The following is a 19,253-nucleotide window of genomic DNA, read 5'->3' as shown; positions in this document are numbered from 1 at the left end:
GCTTCTGTCACTTGGCTGCATCCCAACCTTACCTCTAGCATGGTTACATTTCAGCAATGTGATGTGTGCAAGTGTCATGGATTATTGTTTACATGACAGCAGTACCTAGAGGCTTAAGAGAGGGCTGTAGCCCATTGTGTTAAGCACAGAGCCAATACACTGTCAGTCTCACTCTGAAGATCTCATGTTCTAAGAGGACCAGCAAAAAAAAGAAGGAAAGGAAAGAGAAGCAGCAGAAAAAAATCATCCAGGGTTGCACAGCATGGAAACAAGGCAGCAGAGGTTCCTGCTAATGGGTGGTGGCTCTTTTCGTGTCTTCCCAGCAACAAGTGTTGTGTCACTTAGTTCTGCAGAAGGTAACTTCTGGGTCATGTCTAGGCACAGAGCTTTTTTCAGGGCAACTCTGGTAGCTTTTCGTGCTGTGACAATCTAAGAGTATTTCTCATCCTGTGTGACTGCTGTGTCCTAGCACCAGAGTGACTGTCCTAATGCCAGGTACGTGTGCCAATGTAGTGGTTTGTATAGGGCAAAGTTCAGCCTTTGAGTTTCAAACTGCCTGTACACAGACTATTGATGGAGGTGGGCCTCAAGTACCTGGACCCCTAACATCCACTAACCTCTGTCTTATGCTTCAGGCTAGAAGGTGCTGTGCAAAGGATACATCATGTTGTTAACACAGTTGCTTTCCCAAGGGAGATTTGGGTAAGAGGTTAGTTTTGTTCTTTGCTGTTTACCTAATTCACAAAAACTGTCTGATGTTCTCCAGAGTACAACAGACTATCCATGCTGATAATGCTTCCTTCTATTCATCCCTTTAAAAGGACCGAGAGAACAGTGACTGGTCACCCTCCTGCAATGTCACAATCCCTTCTGGACCTTTTGAGTGACTAGGCTGGTAGGAAATGACTACAGAGCGCTAATGAGATTAGCACTTCTTGATTTTCATAGTGTAAAAAAACCCAGGACTAACTCATTCTTCAAGCTCCTCAGTGACTAATAGGTGTTTTATCATCCTTTCAATTAGAAAGCATTTATCAGCAATCTTTGCTAGCTCACTGCATGAATTGACCTGTCATTCACTGTCTCAGGCCTTGGAACTGGTAATTAAGTTTAGCAATCTGCCTTAGCAGCTCTGATTGAGATATGTGGTATGTTTCCATGTCAGTAGGCAGACACTTTGGGTTTTCCATCCCAAAAGGGAAGGACTTTGAGAAAAGTGAATGAAGGGTCCCAGCAGATGCCCTGTGTCAGGTACCCGCAACCCTCAAGGCCTCACAAGCAGAATGTGGTGAGTGGCACAGAGCAGATCCAGCATGGCTGAGGGTGAGCAGCAGAGGGATGTCGGTGGGACCAACCTGACCACCTGTGGCCTCAGGAAAGAAGTTTTATCTCGAGTTGGTTGATATAAGCTGGGACCAATAAGCTGTGCTGCCCAGCTGAGTAATTACTTTGTCCCTAAACTTTCCAAATGGCATGCTTTTGGGGCTGTAAAGAAGATGTGCGCTTCATTCCCAATGTTCAGGTATGTCTGCCTTGGAGCTTAGGCATGGACACAGAACTCTAAAGTCTGGGTACCTCTTTGTGTTGAGCAAGGGGTAAAGTAAGGCAATTGCAGTGAAGCATATTATGCGTGATGAAATCCGGAGATCAAGTACACTGACAAAGGTCCTACATCTTCTCTGGTACAGTTCTCCTCAGTACCAGTAGAGGACATGTCCTATTGACAATGTAAACCACAACAACAAAAAAAGTAAGCCAGTCTCTTGCTGAAGGAAGTTTTTTAAGGAGGTAGACCCTGTGGAAAAGTGACTGAACTGCAGTGACACCATATGTTACCACGCTAACATGAGGGTAATGCTAGCAATGTCACAGGTACTGCCAGCATCATGGCTGCATGCCTGTTGTTATCTCTTGGCCTGTCCAAGCATCACTTGCTTTTTAAGATGAGAGGAAATTTGCAGATTGCTTACACTGAGTCCATACTTCTAGCAAAGGGGCATTCCCCCCTCCTTATCTAGATCTTTGGTTGACATTAGTTGATAGAGCTGCTTTTCAGTAGCTTGCTCATTCTTTAAGCAGACTTGACTTTGAAAAAACAGAAATCTTAAAAAATCACACCTAACATTCTTCACAATTGCCAAGGGGTACAGAAGTGCCAGTGTCCCCAGTACTCACTCCAAAATCAGGTTCAAGTTGCCTGGTTTGGTGTTTTGGAGGAAACACACAATTTGTGGAGTTCACTGAACCTCACAGAAGATTTGGATTTGAATTTGTCTGGAGCTGCCCTGAAATATTTCTTACCATTTCTGAAAATATTCCTTACTCTGTTTTACCATAGGAAACATCCTAAGGGGATTTTTCTGCTTCTTCTTTTTCCCGTCCTTTCACTACATCAGGCTTGTCTCCCTGCTGTCTTAAGGAGACCACCTACAATTTAAGGAAATAAAGACCTCTGTGAAAAAACACAGGCAAACCTGATATTTAATGGTCAGTTCCCCACAATATTTATCTAGTTGTCTGAGCTGGTCTAACCACAGAGCGTGGAAGAAAAAAAAAGTCATTATCATGTAGTGGCTGGGAGGGTAACCTCTGTTAAAAAACCTAGCAGTATAGAAGCGATGGGAAAAATGCCAAGTAGAGGAAAGGAAATGGACTCTGATATTTATGAGGTATACTAAATAATAGCACTAGGAGGTAGTGCATGGTGAGGATAAAGCAGCAGACATCTTTAATTTTGGAGCAGAGGGACAGGGCCCTGTCTATTATAATTTATTTAAGAGGTTTCTCTGTGTTTATAAGGGGAAAAAGTGGTCCTGAATATGAAAAAAAAAAAAAAAAAAAAAAAAAAAAAAAAGATGGAGCTTGGGCAACAAAATACACTTTCCTCCCTGAAACCACCCAGATGTTCCTTACAGCATTCTACTCCCTGACGATCGCGTGCCTTAACTTCAGACCTGAAAAAAAGAGAAGGAAAGAAACCCTTACAATTTGGAGCAAAGGCCACCTTTCCTCATTGAGGCACTAAGCAGAGACATAAATTACAGGGTATCTGTTTCAGGCCCCTTTCAGTATACAACTCCTATAAGAGCTCCAGAGTAAGATAATCCTCTGGAGATCAGAGGCAGCACGTTATTAGCAGGAGCTCATAGGTTACATTTAGTGGTGTCTGGGGTACCTTTATGCTGAAGTGTTAGTATCAGCTGGAGAGCACATAATCATTCTCTTGAGTCTAATTATATATTCATTTCACAGGCGACAGAATATTCATATGTGTTTAATTAGTCAAAAGATTGTGCTTTAAACCCACAAAAGCAAGGCAGTAAGGAATAAGGATGAAAAGTCAAATAGCCCTTAAATTAGTCTTTTATCTAATCGCATCTCTGACTGCCTATGAACCCCCAAGCCCCCGTGTGGGAGACACTGTGAAAATATTTAAATATAAAGCCATAGATGAATAAGCTATAAGCAGAGAAAACCCCTGAGTTTCTGTTATGCCCAATGACTAGATGAATTCTTCCTGATTTACACCAGTTCATATGGAAATGGAAAAGTGTACAGTTTATGTCTGCTCAGCCCCTCACCTGGATCACCTATAACATTTGTGGTGTGGGGAAAACACATTCTGATGTTTGTAAAAAAAGTTTGTTATCTGCTTTGGAAATGCCTTATTTACATTTCCCCATTGCAGAATATTAAGTAAAGTTCTCAAGGATTTCCATTAAACTTAGGTTAATAGCTGAAATAGAGGGTTATATTTAATTATAAACTGTAAAGACTTCACTCTTGAAAACAGGACTATCATTTTATCTTCTCATCTGAAGTACCTTATTGTTTTCTTTTTTTTGGTGTGGTAAATTAACTGGATTTTGCCTAGCACTGGGCGAGTGCTTTCAGCTGAGATTTTCAGGAGTGGACACTCAGTCCCCAAGCCTGTTAGCATGGCATTGTTTCTGAACCCATTGCTGAGTATCAACAGTCCCAAAGGAGACCATCTCTGGACAGGCACTGGCCTCCAGTTGGGCATCTCCAGGCTCCCAGGAATGCTTAGTGCTCTGGTCACACTCTAGGTCAGCCCAGCTTCATGCAACTTCAGTTCTGCTTATCCCCACTCAAGTAGTGTAATGCCTTTGTCTCAGAAACACTTTGGCTGGAAAGGACCTCTGGAAGGACACCTTCAAAGTAGGGTCATGTTCCATGTTGGATCAGTTTTTTCCCTGTCTAGAACAGGAACCTGCAGATACGGGTTTTCCCAAGGTATGGCTGTGGTATGTGACTTAGTGCAAAGATGGTGCAAGACTGAAAGACAAAAACCCTAGTGAAGTGAGCTGAAAAACAAGCTCCTAGAATTAGAGGAGCTAAGGGGATTCAGCCCTGCCTTAACAGAGTTCAGACAATTAAAATAAGCCATTTCTATTGAGGAATAATCAGCCCAGTTGGGATGGATGATAACAAATGCCCCTCAGTGGGCTGTGACAGTGCAGGTGCTGCAGCCACGTCCCATCTTTCAGAAGCTGCAGACTTTCCCCAGAGAAGGGTGTCAGAATAAATCTGCTCAGTATCCCCAAATGGAAAATTTATGAAGGTTTCATCCTGGAAAGATAGAACCTCAGTGAAGGCTGAGTAGAAAATAGCCACTTCATGCTAAGCCCTACCATACAACACAGTCATTGTTTTATTTCATCCATCTAGGCTGAGAGCATCATGCCATATGCAGAGCATGAACTGGGATACAGTGAATTTGTTGTTTTAGAAGTTTTGAAAACCATAATGTCTGTATATGCAGCATGTGGAATTTGTCATGCAAAGACCTCTGTTGTTTTAAACAGCCTTTTACTGGCTTTGAAAGGGATCTCAAAAAATGCAAGACATTGACGGACTGGTTGAAGCTTTCGATGTGCAGCATGGGACCATGAGACACAGCTCCTGAACTGTGGTCATTTGCTCTTCCTACAGGCTCTAACTGTGGGAAGCCAAGGTACCTCAGCGTTCTCCTCCCAGCACTGCAAATAAATGCTAGGTTAGTTTCTCCATTGGCATTTTGGTGCAAATAAACATCCTTCTGTAATGACTCTTCATTAGAGGAGATCTGTTCAATCCAAATTTTCTTCCTTCTTACCCCTCTGCAGCTCCTGTCTTCTGGAGGTGTAGCTGTGGGGCATAGTTCTTGCCAGCTTGGACTGTTTGTTTGGGTTTTTTTCCCTGAGGGTGTAATGACCAGGCTGTGGAAAAGGTCTTCAGAGGGCTTGGAGCTATTGTAGCATGGCTACTAGGAACATTGAGAAGGAAGTAGCGAGGCTGCTGCTACAATTGTAAGCACAACCTCTGGTCATAAATTTGGTCAACTGGATGTTTTCTCCTCCTAAAACACCATCTGTTTGCTACTGTTTACATTCCATGCCAACTATTGCACATTCAGGCAAGTCTGTGCTACTGGGACACCTGTGGTCACAGCTCCTCCCCAAAGCCATCTCCGCAGCTTGGGAGAAAGGTGACCTCTGTTTTCGAAGTACTTCAGCACTTCAGCCTCAATTAACAGAAAACTGCCTGTGGTTCTGGGTACACAATGTTTATGCCACTTATCTGTTCCCTAAAGATGGAGGTTTTGAAAACACTTCTAATTTTTTTTCTTTCAGCTGCTAATCTTAAAGTGTCAGGAGCTTTACTCATGGTGAAGTCGTACTAAGTTACCTTAAAGGGCTTTAAATGTTAGTTAGAGTGACATAAGATGATGCCTTCTGCATGTGGAGGATAGGAAAGCTGTGCAGAGGGATCTGGACAGGCTGGATTGATGAGCCAAGGCCAACGGCATGAGATTCAACAAGGCCAAGTGCTGGGTACTGCAGTTCGGTCACAACAACCCCAGGCAGTTCTACAGTCTGGGAGTAGAGTGATTCCATGATTCATGTTAACAAAGCTGAAGTTCAACTGATGCATCTTTCTCATCAAGATAACAAAGTATTATCTCAATGAGAAAAAAAATACAATAAAATAAAAGGAAAAGGAAAGCCTGTGAACCAGGAAGACAGCATTAGAAGCAAAGTGTGACATTGCAGCTTCCCATCACGTTCTTTCACTTCACTTTTCTGGCCAGTCACGAGAGTTCAGGCAGAAGGCAGCCGACTGTCTCCACCTCCCATCACCCTTGAAGGGCTGGTGCTGTGCATCCCACTGCAGGGGAGCTGTCCCTGACATGAGGTTTGCTCCCCAACAGGCACATGTGAGCACTGGTGGGACTCCAGGCAGTGGATCTGATACTGGATGGGCAAGGTGGATGACTCACAAAAGCTGGGATTGTCCCCTACCAGCAAACAGCATAGTGAGCTGTGATGCAGAGTGACATGAGCAGCACTCTGTCCCTTGGAGGGAGGATGAGGAGGAGTTATAAATCACAGCCAGGTTTCTACATGATAACCTGCAGGCCTTTACCTCTGAACAATGTTTCACAACCAGCACAATGGGATGAGAGATGACTTTTGTCCTCATACTTGTTTTCCTACCCAGTCTGGCTCAGTCCTTCATGCAGTGTCAGTGGGCAGGAGGTTTCTTGGTTAACTGCTGCTCCATGACACAAAATGAGAGAAAAATAAATTGGGAAAGGTGGGCTGTTGGGTTTTGCCTTGCTCCTCCTTAAGGCCTGTGTGCAGATCTGAAGCACCAAAGGTGAAATGGGTAACGCCATCGACTTCAGCTTTCTTCCTCTTAATTTTTATGTCCACCATTACTGGATGGGATGGGTCTAGCCTGTGGATGTCTGCATCCCACCATCCTTATGCAGGATGCTTTCCCAGTGTTTCTGTTGGGGCGAGGACAAGGGCTTCTATGGGAACCAGGTGCAGCTCAGCCTCTGGGAGTCATTATCACTTCTGGCATCATTGGTGTGCTAAGGCATGAGCAAGGAGGCTCTTGCAGTTGGAGCACTCACAGCTTGCAACTGCAAAAATCCCAAAGCAAAACAGTGGAAAACTGGCTGGATAAATGTGGAAAGCTCTTGGAGATAAACACCCCACAGAGGCACAGCCAACCTTTTTGAAATTGGTTTTAAGTGATTGGTTACTTAGTCCTCCCCCATGTGGGTTAGCCTGGGGGGAAGGCTAGCATGCCCCATGAGGTGTGCAAGGGGGCACAGTCTGACCCTCTTCCAGCCAGGCAGCCTCCCGAGGCTGTAACGTGGAGATGTGACGCCAGCTGGTTGTGTTGGAGGCCAAAAGCCTCCCTTCCCAGGGGCTGGAACAAAGTTGAGGGCGTTGAGCAAGATGTGGGGCTGAGTCTGGTGTCCCCTGCCATCACAAGGACATGGCAGGGTTATGGGAGATGTCATTGTCCTGTGTCCATCTGCCTTGCAACACTTTTAAAGTGCTAACATGTTTTATGACGCTGCGCGAGCGAAACAAAATAGTGGCTCCTGGCTCCTCGTAACTTGTGTGAATTCCAGATGTGACAATCCTTTTACTGGCAAATGGAGCTGTTTATCCCCGTGCTTTCCTCGCGTTGAATTAGCTCCCACTAGGAAGAGCTTGCTGAAAATATGCCTGCCTGGCTACTAAACGACTGCATAATTGTCCCTCTGCCCTTCCCAGAGCTGCACATAAAAAGTGCAATCCAAATTCCTGGGCAAACCATGCAGGGCCCTGGAGAGTGCTTCCCGCCCCCCTTCAGGAATTGAACGTCATGCCTAAAGGATAATGTAGGATTAGGGCAAGGGGAAAACGAGTGGCTTAAACAGATCCCAACTGCAGCAAGGCTCAGCAAAATGTGTCCTTCTTCCCAGGCCTAGTTCCCTCTCTCTCTCTCTTTTTTTTTTTTTTTTTTTTTTTTAAATAAAATTTGTTATTATTGCAAGGGGAAGGAGGAAAGGGCCTCCAGATTGTGAAATGGACAGAAGAGGAACAGTGTTAGTTCCCCGAAAGCCCCTGGCCCAGGCAACAGGGCTGCCCTGCCCACTGCCACATGGCAGTGTACATGGGAAACCCTTCCCTGCCTGTCCTCCCCCACCTCCTCCTCCTTCTCTCCCGGAACACACAGGCACTAGTTATTAGGGATTAGGTGGAACAGATGCATGTAAGATGCTTACTGCCTTTTCCAGACACAAGGCCACTTTCCAATCAGCTCAGAGGAAACAGGGTAATTAGATGGAGTCGTGGTCAGGGAGCAGGGCGGAATTAGCCTGTTACTCAACCAGAGCCTGCAAGCCTACCTCTTTCCCCCCACACTCCCTCCTTTCCCCACCTCCCAGTTCCTCTGCCCACTCTGTCATTTGAAAGCTTTTTATTTTCTTCTTTCCCTTTTCCAGGAGGCAGCTGATGCCGGCCGGCTGCATGCCAAGCAGGTCAGGCCTCTGCAGCTGAAACTGCCCGAGATTTTTAAGCGCAGCGATGAATCAGCTGTGTCCTTTAGAAAACGCATCCCCTCCCGGACACGCTGCTGGGATGTTGTGTCTCTCCACTGCCTCCCTGCGAGTGTGCTCAGAGCTGCTGGCTGATGACAATGGGTGGGTTAATGACTTTGGGTTAACTCTGCCCCCTCCCCCTCATAAACCAGCTTTGTGTCCTGGTGAAGTTATTGCCCCTTAAGCTGATGATAGCAGTTGTAGATATCTTAGTGGAGGAGGAGTGCTGGGCTTTGAAGGGAATGATGCCTTGCTTGTCATTTGACTGCCATTAAAACCATATTAATAAAGCTTTGACGTGAGTGCCCTGCAGGCAGAAATTCTGAGTGGGACAGGCTGGTTTTGACTGTGTCCATCCCTGCTCCCAAAAAAGCCTTGACTATTGGGATTGCTGAAGTGCAACTGCTGCAGACTGGAGACTGCTTTTCCTGGGCTGCCTTGTGACTGATGGCTCTCTGGCAGAGCAGGAGATATTTCTTTTCCAACTTCTTTAAAAGTTCTTGGGTGTGCTTACACTTAAGTCCTTGTTCATTCCTGAGGAGATTTTGCTGGGTAAAGTCCTCCAAATGTGGAGAGCTGTCCCATCACTGCTATGCCTAGGGCAGCTGTGACAAGGTAATGATTATCAGGCGTGGGGATGGTGATTAAGAAGCTGGCTATTGTATTTATTACCATCTCCTCCCACAAGCTCCTGCCTTGCTTGTTTGGCTTCTGAGGCCTGTCTGTACTGCTGTTTATTGGGAGAGCAATGCTCTTCTCCAAGATGTTTGGTTTTAAAACCATCAGAATGTCCCCAGGGTGTTTGAAAGGGGATGCACTGTGTCACGAAAGGCAGTATTCCCCGTGGAAGGATTTTTTCCAAGTGACAGGTCAGTTGGGCAATAAACATGCAAACGAGGATCATCATTACAGATGTAAGTGAGCAGAGAAGAGCTGCCCCCTGTTTTGAGGCAAAGAAACCAGCTAGTGTCTGAACTTCCCCAAAAGCAGGTGCTGCTCCTCACTGGTGATACCCTTTTGTACATCCTGTAGATAATTTTCTGAGATTGACATTAACATCTTCTCATAAGCATGCACAAGCACTGAATGTTGAAATCCACTTGAGAGCTGGATGGAAAATTTCTGACTATGGTTTGCTGTCAGGAAATGCTGGTTCAGCAAGAGGAAAAAGATGTCAGCTTGAACAGTAAAAAAAGGATCAGAAAGAGGCAGGAAAAATATGATACCACTGAAGATATGCTCCAGGGAGCTTTTTGGAGCAGTGAGTTTTATTTTTCAGTGCCCTGGTTTTATTGCTCATTGACATGTGGGATGGACACAGCCAGAGCAGAAGCTGCACCATCTTTTCCCCTGTGGTTTTACTCAGTATATGGCAGGCAATAGCTTCTGCATCCCCAGCACATCCTTCCCAGTGCCTACCTGCAAAAACAAACATGGTAACGGTGCAGATGGGCAGGAATAAACTCTTTCCTATGTCCCATCTTCCTTAAGAGAGAACAAAGTGCCTCTGTGGAGCACGAAACTCCCCATGCTTGGATCTGTCTTGGAGCTGGATTATCTCCTTCACTGACACCCTGCACTCCTGTCTGTGTGGGTTAACTGATGACCTAGTAAGACCACTGGTTCCCCTTAGGTCTTGACATACTCCTCATTTATGTAGCTCCAGCTACTTAGGTTTGGTAATTCTAAAAATGGCACCCTTCCTGAGCATTCAAGTCAAAGGAGTACAAAATTAAATATGCTGGGCAGGAACAAGACATGGAAGAATAACCCTGTGTTGCATGGGGAAGTGTGTGTAATTTCGGTTACTGCTCTGCTTTTTTTTTTCTCTCTGCCAAGTACATGAGATTGCCAAGTAAACAGACAAAAATATATATGTTGAAGCAAAAAGCTAAGGAAAACATTATGCTAGTGCAGTTCTGGAAATAGCCAACCAAATAAATCCCCCCAAATACACAGCTTTGCTACCCAGGGTGGCTATTTGGTTCAAGACCTCCCCAATTAACATTATAAACGTTATAAAGTGCTACGCATGTTTTAGAGTAAATTGCCTAAATAGATTATTACTGTTGGATAGCAATTAAAGTGATTGAGTAGTCTAATCTATGTCCTGGTGTAGTGCTAGATATCAGAGCTCTGATTTATGCATTTCTCCCTCTTCCCCATGCTGTTTCCGAAATGGGACAGTGAGGGAAGCCTGGCAACACATGGGATGGGATTTCTCTCAGCAGTATCAGGCCACTTGTTTCTTGAATTGCCCTCCATGAAGTGGGATGGCTAGAGGAGAACGGACTTGGCACTTCCCATCCCTGCTGATGAATGGGGCCAGCCAGGCTTGCATTGGACTGCATGTGAATGCACTGGGCCAGATGCTCAGGCCATACCCCATGGCTGCTTGTTCATAGCAAGGAAAGGTAGAAGATTCCTAAGGGTTTTTTTGATATTTTTGTTACAGCGAAGTTCCTGTCTCAGAAGTGATGCTTGTATTTTATTCTCCTTTTTCAGAACTGCCCCCTAATGCAGAGGATGCAAGACAGAAACATCATTTTATCATAACAAGGATGTGTCCTTTGCAATTGTGACTCTCCTTGGCTGGCATGTGGGATGCTGTGACTGGCCTGCTGTGTTTTCTGTCTTTCTCTGGGACAGCTGAAGTGAATACTGCAGTGCTGACATGTGACAGATAGCTTCGTGATGGACGAACTGGCAGAACCAACATATTTTACAGAGGTTAATAAGAGTTTTGTAGCTGTTATTTATTACCAGGATGGGGACCGCCTACATATGTGCCTATCTCTTATTGCAGTAGTAACGCTTTTCTTGAAAACCGGCTCATCTGCTTTCCCCCAGGCACGCGTTTTCTTTTCTCCTCTTTAGACTCTCTCCAGGCCGTGCTGCCCATTTGGCATTTCCCTGAACTGCAGGGAAAAGACTGAGTGTCTGGGAATGTGTGCGCAAATCAGATGACCCGAAACAGCCTGCACTTTTTTTTCTTGTTACTGGATCACTCAGGTGTTCTTGCTTTGATTCTCCCTCTTTGTTACCTGTCGGGGCATTTGTAGCTGAAAGCGTGTTGGGACAGGGGCAGTCTGACCTGCTTGCAGGCTCCACGCGCTGCTGCTCTAATGACAACGGTGATTTTTCATGCATATCATTGAAAGAAGGAAGTAACTATTTGCAGTAAGCCACGTACTAATCAGGAGCTGGATTCTTGGGTACCTTTAGCCTGTTTGTTTTCTCCTCTGAGTGACTTGCCTCTAAGCGGGACACTTTGCAGCCCAGAGCCTATGTCAGCCCTGCAGGGTCTGGCATTTGTCAGTCACTCAGAAGATGGGAACTCAAGTGAGAGTTTTTCCCAGTTGCCAAACATTGTTCATATTTAGGGAGGCTTTTTGTCCCAACCTCAGAGGAGCTGTCAGTATTCTGGCTGCTGGGCAATGCTCCTGCCAGCCCAGGGGCGAAAGAGGAGAGACAGGGTTGTCCAAGTCTCTGGCTAGATAACGCCTGGATTTCACCTCCAGCATGTGATTCAGCTGTTTAGCAGCTTGTGAATGCAAACGCTGATGAAAACCAAAGGGGCATGGGAGAAGAGGAAGAGACACTTTATTTCTCATCTCCCCTCCCTGCCTGTTTTTGTCATGTTGCTGTTCTCCTCCTTTCCCGCTCCTCAGCTATTTGGCAGAATCGCTGCCATTGCAAATATACGTGACTAATCTGTTACTTGAGGAACGAGGAGGCAGATTCACAGGCACGAATGACCCAGGCTGTTGGGGAGCTGATGGGATCCTCTGCTGGGAGAAGTGTTGGTTGGTTTCTTTTTTCCTCCCCCGCCCCCGAGGTCTGCTCCCTTTGTTAAATGACGGGAGAGAGATACTCATCTGAGTATTACATGTGATGGATAGGGTCTCTGTTAAAGAGGTGGCCATCCTCTTCCCAGCCCTAGAGGCAGATGTGCTGCACCGGGACTGCACGTCCCCCTTCCCCCCTCCAGACGGTGGCACGGTGCCATTAGCCATAGCGTGCTCACTCGAGTGCAGAGGCTCTGGAAGGTCTGAGTGTGAGAATAGGGCAGCTCCTTACTCGTTCATCTCCTAACCAGCTCAGGCAGAGACTTGAGGCCGCGGGACTGGAATGCTCTAACCTGAATACAGCCAGGCACTGCCCCTTCAAGCCTGGTCCTTGCCTCCCTCCACTGCTTTGCCTTGCTCTGTTTCAGCTGTGCATCCTTAAGTGCTCCAGGGGCTCCAGGCCAGAGGGCTCTCTGCCCCGCTGAGCCGATCCTGAAGAGAAGGGGTGATGTGCCAGGAGGTCTGGGAGGCAAATGTCATTTCATCACTGCTCTCCTGGGAGAGGTAGAGGGATCCAGCATGGGAACAACGGGGGTGGGGGGGCAGGGGTTAATGAAGAATAATGGGATAAATTAAAGCAGGGGAAATGTAGGCCAAGTATTGGGGGAAAACATATGTTTAAATCTTGGCAAGCCAAGAATTATTTGTTAAAAAAAAAAAAAAAAGTGAATTCCAAAGAATGACTAAACTATTGGATACAGCTCCTAACTAGGTACCTAGAAAATGTGTTGAATCAGGCTGTTGTAGTGAATTACTAGCCCAGCTCTGGAAAATATACCCTAGGGAGCACCAGCTTTCCTGGTTTTCCACTGATCATAATGCCAAAGTGAAATCTCCCGAGGCAAAGGGACATTAACTAACTTACAGTGCCATCTAGCCCCATCTAAGACATAAGACGTTTATGAGTGGTTGCTAATTTTGTTCCTGTAACCAGGAGGCTGAGTCACTTCAGCTCAAACCCACCTCCTGGGTCATGTGCTTGTGGATGTAAGTGTATCTTGGAGTACATCTGTACATGCACTGGGATGTATTTTTAAAAACCTGTCCATGAGCCATAAATGTAAATGCCTGACTGGGAGCCATCCCAGCTGGACAAATCCTATGTGTTTTCATGGCCACTTGATGTGGGAAGGACAGCTCAGTGTTGCTTAGGTCTGTCTGACACTTCCCATTGATAAGACCTTACTTTGATGGCTTAGGGATTTGCCAGCCTGCAGCTGTTTGAGCTGGGAGTGTTGGGTGCTGGGTGCTTGCTGCAGGCTACCTGTAGGGAGTTCTCCTCAGAGCAGTTGTTTGTACAGCTCCTGAGCAGTAGATGGACTGATGCATGGGTTTGCTCTTTCTGCGGGAAAAAAAAAAAGGCAAATGTGAAAGCAATAGTGCTGCTGCTACCATTCATTTTGTGAAACACGGTGGGTTTAGTGGTGGCAGAGGGTGGTGGCTCCAGCTCCTGCTGCCCACACTGTGCTGTGACTGCATTCCTGCGTCTTTCACTGCCCCCACGGCAGACACAGACTCCTCTGAGAGATGGGGACTTGGGGTGAACTCTGATGATCCCTGGAAGGCCACAGCGTGGAGAAAGATGCCTTGGGATCCCTGGTGCAAGGGTTCAAGGCCCCCAGAAGTCTGTGAGAGTCCTAAAATTGCTGTGTTAGCTCTTTGGGCATCTGCTTTCTGCCCATGTGTGCTCCAGAGGGATTCAGGGTGTGCTGCTGGGGCCCATGGGTTTGGTACAATATTTTGTTTTAAATCTGCTAAACTAGTGTCAGCCTTTCTTTTCTGCTTTGCAAAAGACTAATGCAAGGAAGCTGGCCAGGCTGCCAAAGGTAGCAAAGTAACCTTTCTTTGTGGAGGAAAACACCCATTATCCTAACTGGGCTTGGATTACCAGAGTGTTGTTTCGCACTTTCTCCTTTATGTTTCCTTTTTTTTTTTTTTTTTTTTTTTCTCGTGTGCTTGCAGTAATGTCCGTAGCCAGACATATGCTCACGGCCTGGAATGAAGTCGACTGCAATTACATCCTAAGGGAGTCACTCAACGGGGGTTTTGTGAAGGCAAGACGCAGGCTCTGGTGGAGCCTGTTGCTGCTGCACATGTGCTTTTAGACCTCCAACTGCACTCACTCTGCCTTCAACTTTGTGGGAACGAGGAGCAGAAGGCTCAGAAATACAGCCAGTCTGGTGCACATCTGGAGGCAGTAACTGGAGGGAAAGTGTGCACCTTCTGTTTCCTATCAAATGAGGTGTTTTCTTGCATTAGCGATTTCAGCGCATCAGCACCAAAATTCTGCCTTTAAATGCACTTGCTCCCCCTTCCCCAGTGCTCTGTGCTGGTCCAAACCTTCTCCAAGCATAAAGGTGCTTGGAGCTGGGTTGCAGGGTCAGGTCTCTCTCCCGCAAGGCTCCTTGTGCCTTACTTCCTTTATCTCCAAGAGCAGCAAGAAGCACATGCTGTGGCAACGTAATCATTTAATCCAGGCTGGTGAAACCTGTTCTCCAGATGAACAACTGACAGATCGTTTGCTCTGTAGCTCTGCATATGAATGCAATGTTTGTTGGGGTGGTTGGATGCTGGTGCCAGCTTTCCACTCCTGTTTCCAGCAGAGCCAAAGAGCAGCCTGACCACGAATCTGCTTCCAGCTCCTTCCTCTGCTCCCTGCAAAATGCTTGCTGCAGCTACATTATTCCTGGGGCTCTCCCTCCTTGGCTGCTGGCTGCTGTTGCGGACGTAGCAGCTGCGCAGATACCTGGCAGGCGAATGCAGCCCTTGGAGGAGCGCAGCGGGCTTGGGGCGCTCGGGATAGGAATGTGTTTGCCTGGGGAGGCTGGTGATACCTGAAAGGGTGCAGCCAAAACTAACAAAGGTGTGTTCAGAGATAGATACAGTTTGATCTTTAGCCCCTGATACAAACCTTACATTGGCTGGGGAGGCTGCTCTGCCAATCCCGCTCGTAAGGGTGTAACAGCCTGGTGGATTGTTGGTGATAGGGGTTCCAGGAGTGGAGTGCGGTGGGGATGTGTCCTGCTGCCTCCCTCCTAACTGCTGCTAGCAGGGGCAGGAGAGAGGTGTATCCCCTGTTTTAGGCCTCTGGAGTCATCAGGTCTGAATGTCAGAAGGAGCTGGTGTGTGTGTTATCATAGAATCACAGAATTATTTGTTTTGGAAGGGACCTTAAAGATCATCTAGTTATAACTCCCCTGACATGGACAGGGTTTCTCAAAGCCCCATTCAACCTGGCCTTTAACACTTCCAGAGATAGGGCATCCTCAGCTTGCCTGGGCAACCTGTTCCAGTACCTCACCACCCTCACAATGAAGAATTTCTTCCTAATATCTAATCTAAACTTACTCTAGTTTAAAGCCATTACCCCTTGTCCCATCACTACACGCCCTTGTCAAAAGAGCAGAGCCAGTGGTTGATTGCACGCTGTGCAAATGCGTGTGCTCATGTAGGGTCTCTGAGTGCCAAGCACTGAAAGTCTGTCCTCTCCTAAGTGCTGAAGGTACTCCTGGTGGGCAGCCTACCCTGCTCTGCTGTGGGAGCCTGCTAGCCCTTGTTTGCAGCTTCTCTGGTTTCAGGTTCCAGATTTTGTATTGTGAGCAATAGCTGGTGGTGGCATACTAACAGGGACAGCACTATGGTGAGCACTCGGTGGCAGCCACTGCTCCGAGAAACAACATTAGAAACTTACTAGGTGAATATTTTGCAGTCATATTCTTTATTTTTGGCTTAAGGAGCAAGCTGAGGGCTTGTGGCCAGCTTGTGCCCCTTGAATCTGCTTGCACTGCCTCTGAGGATGGAGAGCTGAAAGAAGCTTGCTTGCATTCAGATTGAACTCCAGACTTCTTTAAAATGCCTTTTTTAAGAAGAGCATGTGTTAAATATTTTTAGGGCCAGCACTGTGAGGTTGGCTCAGCCTCCAGAAACACTTTCCAAAGCTGCTTGTCCAGAATAGTGTGCTCTAAAAATGCACTGCATCCCCCTGCACTAGCTGGTCCGACCTACTGTGGCTGTACAACAGGGTTTTTCTTTCAGCTGGGAGGAAATCCATATTAAGATCTGTATTTGTTACACATTGCAACAGCTTCTTTTTCTTTCTTGCTCCCTTTTATGCACCTCCAGTGCCTAGCTCTGTGCTAGATGAAAGCCTGTGGGGCATTCAGGGAGTGCAGGTCTGGGCCATGTATCACCCTGTCACCAGGGCCGAGCTGGGAGAGGCCAGTACATGTGCACAGCTCAGAGCAATGAGTGCTTGGGTGGGGGAAAAGGGAAGTTTGAAACTATCACTGGTATTTTATCTTCAGCTTAGCGTGGCTCAGGTTTGTCAGCAAGACACCATGGGCCTGAAATTTCAGGTCTGAGATGGAGCTGGGAAGAACATCCTAGAGCTCCTGGATTGCTATCTAGGGCTTTAGAGACAGCTTCAGACAAAGCTTCCTTCTTCCTGAAAAGAGACAGATGTCACTGTGATGTTTGCATCTGTTATATGAAGTCCACTAAGACCTATTCAACCCCCTGCCTCTATATCATTCTTTTTGGCAAGCATTAACTAATAATGAAGGCAGTAAGTCTTTCTTGAAGTTATTTTTCTTGCTGCTTCTATATCCAACTCTGAAGCTGATGCTACAGAGGTGAAAACCGGTGCTCCTGCAGAGACAGATTAGCAGTGCTCAAAATGATCTTTCTCCTCCTTGTGCATCTCAGAGCCCAGAAACTCTGCCATCTCTCCAGCCTTGCAGCCCAGCTGTCCCAAACCTCAGACAGCAGGGATGGATAACAGCTTGCTGCTCCCTGCATTGTAGCCCAGGCGATGGAAAGATAATGACAAGGATTTCTTGGTACAAGTATGAGCATGAATCCTCTGAAGAAATATTAACTCTAGTTGCAGTGGAAAAAAAAAAAAAGTTAAGTAAGTGCACACACATACACACACGCACAACCCTGACTTTGTGTAACGTTGGAGGGTTTGGTTGTGTCTGACTTTTCTTCTCAGCTGCTGGTACTCAGACTCCTCCCAGCATGGCTCCACCACTGGAGCAACAGCTGCCGTGCTGAGGTGCACTGCACAGCTGCCAGCTCTCCTCGCTGCAGATCAAGCCTTGCACTGCGATACTGGGGGATTTCCTTGAGGCCCTCGTGCCTCTCTGCCAGAGTGCTCAGATCATGTGAGAATCTTGTCTTTTGATGGAAGAAAAAGGGGCGGGGGAGGGGGGAAGCTAAATAAGAAAAAACTTTCTAGCACTCATGATTGTGCAGGGCAACTTACAAATAGGAAATAAGTGTGACCTGTGGTCCAATAATAATCTTTTTGCCCCTAGCACGGCTGTATGAACTGTTCAGATGATATGCGGGAGCAGGGGAAGAAAATGGAGCCCTGCTCAGTGCTGCAGGCCTTTTGACCCTGTAAAAAAAAAAAAAAAAATTATTTTGTCACTTTGGATGCTAACTCCTGATAGGGAGTGGCTTTAGCTATGAGGAAAGACATGGTTAGTGCTTCCTACTGCTGGTTGCTCCCTTTTGCTAAGGTTTACCTCAGTGGTGGCAGCCCAATGAAGGGTGTGATGGTCCATCACAGATTAACTCCTAAGCCTTAGGATGTTTTGCTAAATGAGATGCTAGACCAGTCTGTGGAAATCTTGTTCTTGAGTTATCATTTCTTTTAAATGCTAGGCCCTGCCTGTAAAGATGAAGTGTTTTCTGGCCTCACTTGTCAGTAATGCTGCTATTCTTTCCATTCTCTATCTTTATTGCTTTCACAATGGATACAGAGACATGAGCTTTCAATACCTGCAAGTTTCCATCTGCTCTGTTGGCAGCGCTCTGCATGAAAGGGACCATGAGAAGTTGGAGATGCTACAAATAAGCATCCAGACAGTAATCCTCGCTTCCCCAGTGAGGCAGTGTGTTTTGTGTGGTTAGGGCAGCAGGAACAGGGCTCATGAGTGACAGAGCAAAAAATCAGTGATTGCTATTTGGCAGGATGTACTTAAAACTTTGTCAAGCTAGGCAAGTATCTCCATTGTGGTCTCTGACTCACGATTCAAATATGCTGGGAACATTTGAGGGGGCTGGGTCAGTTCTTTAAGCAGTGGGAAAAACAAGGCTTTAGTGCACCACGGGTCTGTCCTCTACTGTTCTGCTTTGAGGAAACTGGTGTGGTTGGTGGTGGGGAGAGGGAGGTGTTGTGAAACCACACACGCACACGCGCGCATGTGATTTTGATCCCTCCTTAAAGTGTTTCAGACTCATTTGACTGCTGTGGCTGAGCTGAACCGCTTCTGACTTGTCCTCCTTAAGGTGAATGGAGGACAAGGCTGTGCACTGTGGCTGGTGACAGCTCAGTCACCACCTCTGCTGCAGCAGCCTGCCTGCGGTATGCAATGCAGAGGAGTTAATGGAGAGGCTCACCAGCCCCTTCCAGCTATTCAGTACCACTCTGTGGACACAAGAGTATCACAAACTGGCCAGTTAAACCAGGTTTGCAGCTCTGGTGTGTGGTCATTATGGTGGCAAAAAGCATCCGGGCTTCTGGTGAATCAGGCAATGAGGGTAGGAAGGCTTGCTGGCAGCTGGGCTCTCCCGCTTCCTTCCACTGCTGCAGATAAAGACGTGCAACCTCCCAGGGGGGAGGGTGCTTTTATGCCTTTAGCAAAGGTGCTTTCAGTTGATATGGTGAGTTCCTGCACATGGAGGGGAAGGCAGATATAGCCAGACATCCTCTCCCAGATCCTGTCGCGTGGGTGAGAGTGGCTGCTGGCAGTGGGGTTGCTTCTTTGTGGTCCTCTGGCTGAAGACAACAACCCGTTTGGGGATGCTTCCCGGAAAATACAATTGCAAAGTGGGCCCATGCTTTCAGTCCGTGGTTTTGCACCTTCTGCTCCTTGGAGGGGCTGGAGTGAAAACTGGGAAACGGTGCTGGAGAAGTATGGCCAAAAATGAGCAAAAAGGAGGTCCGGCTGCACTCAGTTCAGAGCCCAGCTTCCTGTGTGTTCCTCCCTGCTACGATTCTGACCAGAAAT

This window comes from Myiozetetes cayanensis, unplaced genomic scaffold (assembly GCF_022539395.1).
Source record: "Myiozetetes cayanensis isolate MyiCay16 unplaced genomic scaffold, myiCay2020 scf1, whole genome shotgun sequence".
In the NCBI taxonomy this organism is placed as follows: Eukaryota; Metazoa; Chordata; class Aves; order Passeriformes; family Tyrannidae; genus Myiozetetes; species Myiozetetes cayanensis.
The sequence above is the reverse complement of the archived record's forward strand: the minus strand, read 5'-3'. Positions refer to the sequence as shown.